Raw genomic sequence first — 10,710 nt, 5'->3', positions numbered from 1 at the left:
CTGCGGGCGTGCTGAATGTTACAGTTTTGACACCTTGAAATGAAAATGTTCTCTGAATTTGGGCACTGTATTTACAGAAAAGAAAATACAATTGCCCTGTGGTAAAGTGCTTTAGCATTAAAGTGCTTCAATGCTAACAACGCAAAGAGAGCAAAGGGGAAAATTCACTCACCCAGATGTGGGTATGTAAACGTATTTTAAGCTAAGTATACATTTATATACAATGCATCCACTGTTTACACTTATTTAAAAATGCCATACGTAATGAAAAATATGCAAATATTTATAAAAATACCTTAGCCTGGGTAAGGTATGTACCACACTTAATATTTCAACAAATGCACATGCAGTGCTTGTACAGCAGTGCCAAATGTAACATTTTGAAAAATGACCCTTCCGTAAAACTGTCAGGTGTGGAGTGTTGAGTTCAGGTACCTGCCAACAGAAACTTCTGGGAGGATGTCACTGGGTGAAGTGAAACAATACCGGGGTCTCTATCTGGACTAACCAATGAACTTGTAAAAAATTTAACGTCAGCTCGGTAGTTATGGGCTTCCTCGTCAGCAATCTGCTGAACTGCCGGCAGCTCTTTTGAACCCTTTCCCGTTCTGCGCAAGGTACTTTCATTTGTATAAAACAGATGGGCAGGTGCCCCGAAATCTGTCATTAAAGGGCTCTTGGCCCCAGCGGGTCCCGTGGAGGCGATGCTGGATGCTCCGCGCCCCGCGCAGCATCTTCGCGCCGCTGCCCGGCCCCGGCCACGCCGCTGGGTGGGAGGAGACGCCCCTGCGCCTCGCCAGCTCTCGCAGCATTTGCCGTTTACCTGCAAGTCGCAGACCGTGGAGTCGTGAAAGCCTGAGCGCTCCTTAAAAACGGGTGAATAATGGAGGAAAGGCGGAATGAGTGAGTGCGGCGGGCACCGCTGCGGAGAGCGGGCTGAAAGCCTCACCCTTGACGGACCAGGGCGTTCGAGGAGGTGAGGGGGGAAAGAGGGTTTGGGTGGAAAATCATCGGCTTTTAAGCACCTCTCCGAGCTGTCCGTGCCCGGGGGAGGCTGCCCACCCGGGGGCTTCATCAGAGCGCCGCCGGGGTAGTGGAGGGGGGTAGCCTCCCGGCGCTACCCGCAAGGAATTAAAAAAAAAAAAAAAAAAAAAAAAAGAAGAAAGAAAAAAAAGGGGGGAGGGAACCCCCTTTATTGTAACCGTGGTTGTCACTCGCCTCCCCTGCCCGCCTCCCAGGCGGCGCTGCGCGGTGCCAGGATTTCCCTGCAGCCCGCCCTCCGCCCGCAGCCCCGCCGGCAGCGCCGCCTCCCCGCGGCTGCCGCTCGCCGCCCGCGGCCCCGCGCCGCGCCCCCGGGAACACGGGGCGCCGCCGCCCGCCCGCCCGCGCACTGACAGGCGCTTCACAGGTGCCGCGCTCGCCCCGAGTCGCGGAGGGGAGGCCCCGCTGCCCTCCCGGCTCCGCACCCGCGGGAGGGAGGTAGCCAGGGAGAGAGGGAGGGAGGAGCGGCGGGGGAGCAGCCGGCAGCGCCGTAAGTCGGGGCGCGGAGTGGGGCGGGCCGCCACCGCCGCCGGGCTGCGCGGCCGGGGGGCGGCGAGGGGCTCGGTTAGGTCCCTCTTCCCCGCGGAGCGGCGGCGGGGCCGCACCGCGCCCGCTCGGGGGGCAGGGAGGGAGCCCGGGAGGGAGGGGAGGCATTTCGGAGTGGCCAGGGAGAGTATCCATTAATCCGCGTGTCTGGCTGCCTGGGGGGATTTATGCCGGAGCAATCGTATTGCTAAAACCGTCTCGGGGTGTTTCTGCAATCACTGAAATTCCCCAGCTGAAATTCGCCCCTTATAATCGGTTTAAATTTTCTTCCTGGCGTATTTTGACATACCTGATTTTATGGCCTGCCATGGACATACCCCACATCAACAGCGCGGGCATTTTTTTGTGCGGGATGTGCCCTTTTGCTGTGCCTTTCTGCGTGGGTTTAAAAATAACCCTGCGCCTGAACGCGCCACCGGTGGCTCCGTACTGGAGCTGGAGGCGGGCGGGGGGGGCATAGCTGGAGCTGGGGGTGCACAGCTGGGGCAAACACAGGGCTGGGGGAAAAGGCAACGTCCCGGGGTGATGACTGGTGTCAAACAGAGAGTTCAAGTCGGGAACTCAAATAAGGGTTTGCATTGGGTTGCCGCTGAAGAAATGCGGGCGGTAGATTAATAAGAGGGACCTGATTTATTTTCAGTTGAAATTAAAAAGACACCAAAATAGAGGAAGTAATTAATTTGGGACTTGCGTCACTGTAGATTGTTGTTACGTTTTAAAAATAGGAAGAGGGCTCATTATGAAATGGTTAATGTAACAAATATGATCCCGATCTCTTTCCTTTGAAAAATATTTGCGGGAGGAGGCAAGGAGAGCTCCCAGGAGTGAAATTATTCGTGTATAGACCATTATTTTTAGTTACAAATATGTTATAAGTATGTAACATTGTTCAGCAAAGTGTCGGGGAAAAAATCAGAGGCTTTAAGGTATGAAAATCTAAAGCTGAACTATTCTTAAGGCGCACAGTACCAGAAATCTTATAATCCATGTGCTGTGGTTCAGATGTTTAGAGGAATGACAGAGATACCAAAAAAGGCATCATGATACTCCATGCAATTCCAGGAGCAGAATTTTCTCCTTCCCTACAGAAAAGGAAAGCTCATTTCTGGAAGCAAGAAGTGACAGATGTGGCATCTCAGCAGCTGGCTAAACATAAAAGCATGTATCAGCAGGTGATTACTGTCGTGAGGATTTATTTTTAAAGTGTCTTGTACTGAAAGGGTCCAGCCTTTTTTAGCGTAAGTTAGCTCTATGGCACGTTAAAAATAGTCTTTCAGCAGAAGCATTCAGAAAAGTAAGAGAAAGCTCCTATGTTCAAGGCACTCCTTGCTTTGAACATTTGTTTTTTATTACAGCATGCAGAGGAGAGGAACTGAGCAGGTTCTTTGGTCGGTAGGGTAGTACTGAAGGGAATGATTTTTCCTGGCCTCAGCATAAGCCAACAATATGTGGGAAGGAAACAATGGGGCCTATCTCCTCATCAGATTAAAGATAATCATGGTTACTGTTCTCTCCGGAGCACCTTGTGCATTCACAGAAGGGAAAACCAGGCTGCAGAAACTACCTCTGTGGTTCTGCCTCTCTTCTGTGATGGGTAAAGCCAGCCAGAATCACCAGGAGGTGGTCCGGGTGAATTTTGGAAAGGAAAGAGATGGATATCACCTAAGAAGCAGCCCAGAGTCACTCTTCTGCTGAGGCAGTGTGGCTCTGCACCGTCCCTATTTGACTGCTGTGGCTAAATGTCACATTGACTTCAAAGAGGCGTCTAAAACTGTTCCAAACCACTTATATCAGCTTTACTGTAACCAAAGAAAGTCATGGTTCATGGCAAAACATGTTTTGCTCTCAGCTTTTCATAATTACGTATGCTGCTTTGGTTTATAGTCTTCTAACTAGATGGCTTCTTATAGAAGAAATTCTGGTCCTCTGCCCAAGTCTTGAGAAATAGTTTGGGATAGGAGAGGGGACTGGTATTTAAAAACAAATTTCCCTCTGCCATGCAGAATTTGCTGTCAAGTTCTCCTTTGCTTCTTGCCTGTGAGGCTGTGTGCCAAGGGCTCAGCAGTGCTCTCTGACCAGTTCTTCCTCCTGTTCCTCACCCTCATTGACAGAATTGCTGTGAAGGAAGTCACCTGGTGTCCATTTTGGCCTTTCATAATGATGTAAAATACCACAGGCTTTCACCTTCCCACATGCAAATGTTACTTTTTGAAAGAAGAAAAAAACCCAAAACACGACAACTAAAACCAACAAACAAAACAAAAAAAAAAGCATCACTTCTTTACTCCCCCCCCCCTCCCCATCATGATCAAGGCAGAGTAAATATATTTTCTAAAGATCTGAACCATCTCTCAGGGAGAACTGGCTGCCTCTCCCTCCCACAGTGGCAAAACTGAACTAATTGGGTGGCCTGAGCCTAATAGGTGTGGCGACACGGTATCCCCACAGGTACAGTGCTTACAGGGGTGGCAATTGGCTGAAGGTGTATCCTGTGGCTGGTTGAGGTTTTTTTTGTGTGACAGCTAGGTGAATTTCCCAAATAAACTCAAGTCTGAACTTAAATGGGGATGTGGGAAGAATTGTATTCAGGTGTGGGATGGAGGACTGATTTTAAATGATTTCCTCTCACTGCAAAGCAGGCCAGCTACTAGCCGGTGAAAGCAGTTAGCTGGTGTATATGTCTGGGTAGAGCAGTGAGAGAGGATTTGAAGCACCACGTATGCAGGGGAGGGTTTTGTGTGAAGCGGGATGGCAGAATGAGGTGCAGCTACCAGGGTCCAAGCTCAGGTAAAGTTCATGCCGAGGAAGAGACCTATTTCTAGTGCTATGTGTTGATCTAGTGCTCATCTAAGAAAGATTTCTCGATGACATTCATGAAGATAACATTGTAAAATCTTGTAAGCAATGCTTCTGTACTTACATTCACAGTGTCATTAAATAAAGATATTGATCCAGCATGGTGACTGCTGGGGAGATGAGTGTTACAGGAGTAGCTGGAACTGGCTGATGAGAAGACTAGCTTCCTCATAGTTTAAGGGTTAAATCAAGATGCAGTAAAGCTTCATAAAACATGCTGCCAAGATAAAATGAGGTGAGTACAAATGGACGGAGTTGGCCAGAGTGACAAGATATATTTATACCTTTACTTGGGTTTCATTGAAGTTTATGGAATAGTCAGGTGTAGAAACGAAATGCTTGTTTTACGGTTCTGCCACTAGTTAAGTCCACAAAAGCACGATTATTTAATAATTTTTGTAAGCTACTGTGAGATCTTTTTTCTTTTGAGAGGCTAGTGAACTGTTGAATGTGGTTTACTTTTTTTTTTTTTTTTAAGGGGGGAGATAGGCCATTCGCAGGCCATTTACAGGCTGAGCCTACATCGGAGTAGCATATTTTAATACCTAAAGCTCTGAAAATGTGAAAGTGCCACTTGAATAGTCAAACTGAGTCATATCTTCATGACCATGGTAGCTTTTTATGTGAGACCATTTTACTGAAATGTGTGTTTAACAAAAGTAATTTGAAATACTGTTATAGTTATCTTTGAAATAATGCAAGTTGTGCAATACTCTTAAAGCTTGATGACTAGTATCTTGTGAATGCCAGGGAGCCACATTGAGGGTTTCAACCCCCACTATGTGTGGGACAACAACATGCAACTTCACTATGTAAATGTTGCGTTAATGTTGTTTACTTGCACTGAATAATAGAAGAAAGCTCACCAAGTCTGATACACTGCTTTGATTTCTATCATAAAGGTCAACAGGGAACAAGTTAGATAAGAAATTAAATGGACTGATATAGTGAGTTGTTGTGCTGGGGCTCATTCTGAATGAGCTAAGTGAACTTTTCTGTGGTTATATGTAAACAGCAGCTGACCTTCTGTAGAGATACAAGTGCTGATGGTGAGCTGTGGTCGCTGAAACTAGGTATGACTTGCTTAGTCAGGTCTGCAAACTTGTTTAGATGCATTTAGATGGCAATTAAATTTTTTTTTTAAGTAATCTGTAGAGAACTTTCTAAAAATAAATACTTCAGGTCTTTGCTGGGAAGATCTAAAATGTAGAGCTTGGTGCATTTTTTTATTCTGTCCTTTTGAAATACTCGATGTTTCAAGTCCAGTTCTCAATGTTTTGCTGTAGAAGTTTTATGTGTATGTGAATATTTGTGCTGTGCCTTAAACAAAGGAAACGGGTGTTGAGTCTTCATTCCAAATGTTCGACTTATTTCATATTAGAATATTAGACGCTACCATAAAAACAGTAAACAAGCAAATTGTTAGTCTGTTTTTTTTTTTTTTAATTTTTCGGTTGCCTTTTAAAAAAGTTTGTACAATATAGCAGTAAAGTCAAGCAAACCCAAAAACTTAAAGCCTGTTATGCTGGCAAAAGCAAGTATCTGTAAGTTGGGAAATGCCTGGAGAAAATGGTGATACATATATAAGTGCACTACGGTCACATTACTTCTCATAGCCCTGCTGTCTCAAATGGCATGTGGGGTGAATGAGGCAAGAAGCAATAAAAAGAGAAGATCTGTTTGAAATTCTGGGGTAAAGCTGAAGGTCCTGCTCTGTCATAGTCCTTTTGGGTGGTGCTGGGCAACATTGTAATGCAGATGGTGAAGGAACCAAATAATGGTTGCACAAGTAATTTAATCTTGGGATTTCCTAACTTTGTATTCTTTGACTTTGCGACCTTAGTGTTCCACGTATGATATTTCTAATTATGGGGTTCAGAATTCTCACTGATACTCTGCAAGTAAGATCAAAGGTGCTTTGCTGCCACCACAGTCAGTATCTATGAAGCATTTCTCCAAAGTTGTGAAACTAGCTTTCTAGCCAGCAGAGCTCTCTGTCATGATCCTCACAAGGAGAAACCCTGATACATGTAAGAGTATGAGTAATATTGTTTCAAATCTCCAGCAGGAAGCACCTGAGGCTTAAGTCTTTAGTGAAGAAGAGGCAGATGGATCTTGTTGCTTTGATAAACACTTTCTCTGTTTCTCCTATTCTAGTAAAGCTCCTTATTGACTTTTAAGAAGGTGGTTTTCTCAAGACACATAACTGGGTCAGCTCCTGGGTAGTAGACAGTTTTGTGTTTGGTTGTTTTTTCTAGGGCTTGAGTGGTGCACTACTACCAAGTGATGTACAGCCAGTGGTGCTGGGGATTTTTTCCCCCAAGTCCACATTCTTGCCTTTTTATTTATTTTTTTCTCCTTATTTCATTTATGTTGTCAAGAAGCATATGACAATATTAATGGATTCTCCTCATTAAGAAAGCTTTTGAATTTTACAAAAATCAATACTTAAGTAATTTAGAACCCTAAGAAAATCCTTGAGATACTAGAACGATTTTTGAATGTTCCTCTTCATTCTGATACTTAATAAATATAACCTTTTAAATTGTATTCATCAAGATATTGTGATCAGAAACAAGTTCCATTGTTTTTTCCTTCTATGCGTATCTCCAGTTCTAGTTAAATAAAGCCTAAATCACGTATGTTTACATATATCTTTTTCATGAAGGTCTAAGTTTTCTAGAAACCTCTAACTTTATCTTTTTGCCTCAGTTAATATGGTTCAGTGTATATTTTGATTTAGTTTGACTTTAATACAGTTTATTCATGAGACTGGGTAATAAGATCTGAAACTCAGGCAAAGACTAGTTCAAGATGTGATGGAGATTAAGGTGAATGTTTTGGTTTGCTTTTTCTCTCTCCTTTTCTGTGCTCAAGATGCACACCGTAAATACCCTGTCTTCAGTGTGACAGACCACCATTAAGGAACAGCACCTTGTTCAGACACTCTTGCCACTGCTTTTAATGATGAATTCTCTTGGGAAATGGTCATCAGTATTACTTTTTGGTTTTTATTTTTGGATTATTTGATAAGCTGTCTTTTGGGGACTAAAGCATAGTTTCCATTTGGCTAAAATTTATCTCCAGAGAATGTTTAGGCCAATCTTCTCAATGTTGAGATCTCAAATGATTGCTAAATTTTAATTTTACAAGCTACCTGTCATTCGAAGCATTAATGTGACTCATTGGTTCTTTGAGAGGATAGAATCATGGAATCATTTTGGTTGGAAGAGACCTTTAAGATCATCAGGTCCAGCCTTTAACCTAGCACTGATGTGCTTTAGATACAGCACTACCAAGTTACCGCTAAACCACGTCTTTCAGTACATATTTCTGTAACCACAAAGAATAAAATCAAAAGCATCTCTGACCCTAAAAGCCGCATGTGCCACAATGAGGTTGAAGGAAAAAGCAAATGCAGGTTCTGCCTTTTGTTGTTTGATGCAAAGGCCAGCCATGCCATTTTTCCCCAGTGCTGTGGTCCTTCCAAAGGCATTTTTCTTTAGTTTTTGCATGACTTGTCTGTATTAATTTGGAGGATGGTATGTGGCTGTGTAGTCTTTGGTGTTTCCCTTATTTTAAGGATGTGTGGCTCCTACAAATAGTGTTAGGGGTTAGCCCAATTTAAGGAAGACTTGAACAGTAGGAGAGCTACATGGTGAGCAAAAGAGGGACAAAGAAAGAATAGTGCCATTGATCGTCCTGCATGTCAGATGCAGCTCACATGGTCCTGCTCCAGATAAAAAAGATTACTGCTCTTCGTCAAGTTTAAGCTGGTTCTTTGCTTGCTTGTGGCTCTCTAGCAGATGACCTTGGAAGAATAACCACAGTTCATAAGAGGGTAAGATGCAGCGTATCTGGGGGTCTTTTCTGCTTGGATGTTTAAAAACCATATGGGAATATGTAGTTAAAGAATGGAGCAGTGTCTCCATGTATAGGCTGTGTGGCATACGGAATTGTATTTTATTTCAGTTCAAACACTTGTAGTGAAAAGGTAAAATAGGAAGGGAGCTATGCTCACAAGTTACAATTCTATTGCAAAGCTAACAGTATTCCCTGCCCTAAAAGACGCAACAACTGAAGAACTGTCTCTTGTGAAACTTTGGTGTTGTCATTTTATGTCTGCATAACTCTTAATGTACTGGATACCTGGCTTGTGATTAGGGCTCCTGATGCTACAATAATAAAATTTTATAGTAATACATTTCTCGGTTTGGTCATCTTGCCTAGAAGTAAGTTGTAGAATCTAGTCAGATGGAAGAAAACATTAAATGAAAATGTTGGATTGTTAATGTTTTTGTATATGGTCTTGTTTCTTATTAATGCTATGCAAAGTAATCAGTGGTACAGAGAAGTCATACAGACTGAATAGGAAAATCTATTGTTAGGAACAAGATAGTAGACTGAGCAGGCTAGTAATTTGTATGGCAGCTGCTCTGTTCCTGTATGTCCCTTCCCCACTTGTGCTGTATGATTTTAGTGGGCAGGGAGGCTATATTTCTTCTGGTTTTGTCTATATGCACCCTCAGGCATGATGAATATCCGTCTAAATCTCCAAAGTCTTTTAGATAAGGTCCACTAAGGTCAACAGCAAAGACAACAAAATCGTCCATTTTATGGTAGAGTGGGCTGTACAGCTCTCTTGAAAGTACGTATTTCTAGTCCCAAAGAAGAAAAGTTACAATAGCAAGAGCCCAGTAGGTTAGGAATCTGTGGGAGTTCCTAAAGGAATTTGTGAGGACAAAAATAAAACCCACCTCTCCAAATGAAAGCGATGAACAGTCAAGCGGCTTATGCTGCAGTTTTCAGATTTTTGTCTGGGAAGTAATTACACTTCTAGTTGCAGTAGTTATTTTACCTTGAGACTACAACAGTGCCTCTACCTTGGCAGAGGAATATGCATTGTAAATAAGGTATTTTGTGTCACAGTGTAACAGTTGGACTGCTGGGATGTGCTCTGACAAATTTATAGGAGGAGGAGAGGAGTAGCACCTAATGAAGCAAGAACAGAGTAGTTGGAAGATTTTGTCACTGCCTTTGGTAAGAACAGTGTACCCATTGAAATGTAAATCTTTATGTGTATTCAAGTAATCTCTGAAAATACAAAGATATAATCTGCATGAACCTGAAGAATCTGTAAGGAAAGAGGCAGGCTTCACTGCCCAAATGAGCAATCTAAACATGAAACTAACTGCTGTTGCCAAATTCCAGCTAATTTTCCTTCATCGAGACTCCTTCCATGTCTTTCTCCCTTGCATCTATGCATAAGGATCTATTCCTTCCCTGGTTCCACTGTCCTCCATCTCCTGGTTCCACATGCCTAGTTTTTATGCAAGGGTTCTGTCCTTCCTCTGAATTTGGGTTGATGGTTATTCCTTCTTGCTGAGTTGTTTGTGGGGATAGAGCAATGTAAGCAGGAGGGGTGGTATTTTTAATAGAGAGGGGATTTTGGAAGACTTTAGCTGTCAGACACTAAGCTACTGAATCTTGTGGAAATTATATAATTAAAACACCTTAAAATTTACCGTCCTGGTAATTCACAGTGACCAACATATTCCCAGACCGAAATTTGGTTGTCAGGACTAGCTTTGAAAGTACAAAAGTGCCAGAACTTTTTAGCAAGGCTGTGGATTTTGATGGGTGATGTATGCATAAGAGTAAAGAGCATTGCAGTAGAGCAGGGGAGTAGAAATACATAATTTTGTTTTGTCTCATTAAAGAAACAGTTTAACAACTTTGGTTAAAAATCTCCCACCTCTTTCTATGTCCTCCCAATAAAAAAAAAAAAAAAAAAAAAAAAAAAAAAAAACCACAAACAAACAACAACCATATACAGATTGCTGCAGAGGAAGTATAGAAAATGGCTTGAATGGCTTGAATGGCAAAGTCTGATATTTATAAACAACTCCGAAAATGAGCTTGAAAATGGAAGCCTCCAAGACATCTGAAGGGTAGGTGGACATGTTAAAAAGGCATAATCTAAAAAATTGTCTGTATTCTCTCTGTAATAAAACAGTGTAGTATCTGCAGAAGTAGGAGCAGCTGTCTGTGTGTGTACATTGAAGAATCTTGTCTGAAATGGTACCAGGTGCTTTTTCAGGTGCTCTGATTCAGTGTGTCCTTTCAGTCCATCTGGTGAGGTAGCTGTCAGTAGTTACTGGGCTTCCTGAATTTCAAGTTTGTAGTTCTTGGGTTAGTATCCTGAAAGTACAAATGTGGTCCCGAAGTCAAGTTTTACAGTAGTAACAATACATAGGAAATGTGGTT

General features: G+C 42.9%; 1 protein-coding gene across 4 annotated transcripts in view; it reads left to right on the top strand.

Moving 5' to 3' along the window:
• The first annotated feature begins 821 nt into the window (after positions 1-821).
• Positions 822-10,710, top strand: part of CDC42EP3 (CDC42 effector protein 3) — a 28,538-nt gene continuing 18,649 nt past the window's right edge. Inside the window, exons 1-2 of one of the 4 annotated variants that reach the window (XM_054196721.1) lie at positions 1,325-1,531; positions 4,516-4,678. The gene's annotated coding sequence lies outside the window, so the exon portion shown is untranslated. Of the gene's footprint in view, positions 977-1,302; positions 1,532-4,515; positions 4,679-10,710 lie in introns of those variants that run through there. The other 3 variants (XM_054196722.1, XM_054196723.1, XM_054196720.1) reach the window with 3 other exon arrangements.

Source organism: Rissa tridactyla, chromosome 3, assembly GCF_028500815.1.
Source record: "Rissa tridactyla isolate bRisTri1 chromosome 3, bRisTri1.patW.cur.20221130, whole genome shotgun sequence".
Classification (NCBI taxonomy): Eukaryota; Metazoa; Chordata; class Aves; order Charadriiformes; family Laridae; genus Rissa; species Rissa tridactyla.
The sequence above is the reverse complement of the archived record's forward strand: the minus strand, read 5'-3'. Positions and strand labels throughout refer to the sequence as shown.